At 39.5% G+C, this 1,627-nt stretch overlaps 1 long non-coding RNA gene across 1 annotated transcript in view; it reads left to right on the forward strand.

Moving 5' to 3' along the window:
- Positions 1-1,540, forward strand: part of LOC138957222 (uncharacterized) — a 2,333-nt gene extending 793 nt beyond the window's left edge. Inside the window, exons 2-3 of the long non-coding RNA XR_011452968.1 lie at positions 1-17; positions 1,430-1,540. The exon at positions 1-17 is cut by the window's left edge and continues 63 nt beyond it. This is a non-coding gene — a long non-coding RNA (uncharacterized lncRNA). The remainder of the gene's footprint in view (positions 18-1,429) is intronic.
- Positions 1,541-1,627: the final 87 nt, after the last annotated feature.

Genomic DNA, 1,627 nt, shown 5'->3' on the forward strand with positions numbered 1-1,627 from the left:
TCTTCAGCGATCATGAGGTATGCTAACCCTTTCTTGCACCACATTTTTTCTTTCGTGAATTATGTTAAGGACATTCTCTTCGAGATTATTGTCGGTTCTTTGTGTAGTTAGTGATAATTGTAGCTATGCTCTTATCGCCGTGGGATACAAAGGATATTCCATTGCTGCAATCTAGAAAATCTTCAGCGATCATGAGTTACGCTGACCCTCTTTTGCACCACATATATCTTTTGTGTATAACGTTAAGGATATTCTCTTCAGTCAAGATTATTTTCGGTTCTTTGTATACTTAGTGACGGTTGTAACTATATGCTCATATCACCGTTGTGCTGCATTCCTTCTGTTAGGCTTTACGTGTTTCCTGATCGCAAAGTGAATCCCACCAGGGGTACCTGTAGTCATGGTGCACCTAGAGTTAATTGAAATGTCGCACCATTTTACTTTGAAAAAAAGATATCCGTCCGTGTGCCTGCCGCTTATCCGACTGTCCCTGCTCTGACTGCATTTTAGCTTTAAATTTGTTTTGTTTGAGCCATACTAATAGTATGCATGAACAATAACAGGCAACAAAACCGATGGCCGCGAGTAGATAAGAAATAATAATCGCCTGAAATACTTTTGGTGTGACATTTTGTGAGTGCCTTGCTTGCGCCTTCTCTACAAGGGGCTGACTTTGAGATAAACGTTGTCTAAATAGTGTTTGCATGTGCACCTAAAAGAACACTGGGTCGATATATTTGTGAACGTAACGTTTTGTTTTGTCAATAATTTAACGTTCCAACAACATACCTTTCTTGTTTTTATTTATTCTACTTTCGGTGTGACTAGAACCTGCCTTAAAACCTTCAATCGTTTAACTTTAAGTTCTTGCCTGGGCCCCTGACAGAACTGTGCATCAGCCACGATAACATGATCATGTTTTATAAAAAAAAAAAAATGTCAGTGTCAAGTTATAGTCCTGTTGTTTTGTTTATTTGTTATTTTCTTTTACTTTCAAAGACTGGTTTGTTTGCCTCTTGATTGTGTATGTTTTTCTTCTGGTCAAGAGATTTAATTGAGGGATAGTTTAAACAACAAGTACAAATCAACTGCAACAAGTTCCATCACGAATATCACTCCCAAAATCCCGATTAACACCCCATGAACACCACTAACGACACCAACCCCACCTACACCATCACCAACAACAACAACAACAACAACAACAACAACAACAACTCTTCCACCCCCACCACCACCATCACCACCCCCACCACCACCACCAACAACAACAACAACAACAACAACAACAACAACAACAACAACAACTCTTCCACCTCGACCATCACTCGAACCATTACATTGTACACCTTTATCAACAACTACAGTAACAACCTACCAAGTTTGTATTTGTATTTATATAATGTCTTCAAATAAAAAAAATTTACAGGATGAAGTTATCTGCACTTACTCTCTGCGTGGTCTTCCTCGTGGCAGTGATGGCGTCAGTCGAGTTCGAGATGAATCCTAACATCGATCTTTCATGTAAGAAAATGATATTTATCACTACCCAGAAAGCGAGAGAGAGAGAGAGAGAGAGAGAGAGAGAGAGAGAGAGAGAGAGAGAGAGAGAGAGAGAGAGAGAGAG

Source organism: Littorina saxatilis, unplaced genomic scaffold (genome assembly GCF_037325665.1).
Source record: "Littorina saxatilis isolate snail1 unplaced genomic scaffold, US_GU_Lsax_2.0 scaffold_1502, whole genome shotgun sequence".
Lineage (NCBI taxonomy): Eukaryota > Metazoa > Mollusca > Gastropoda > Littorinimorpha > Littorinidae > Littorina > Littorina saxatilis.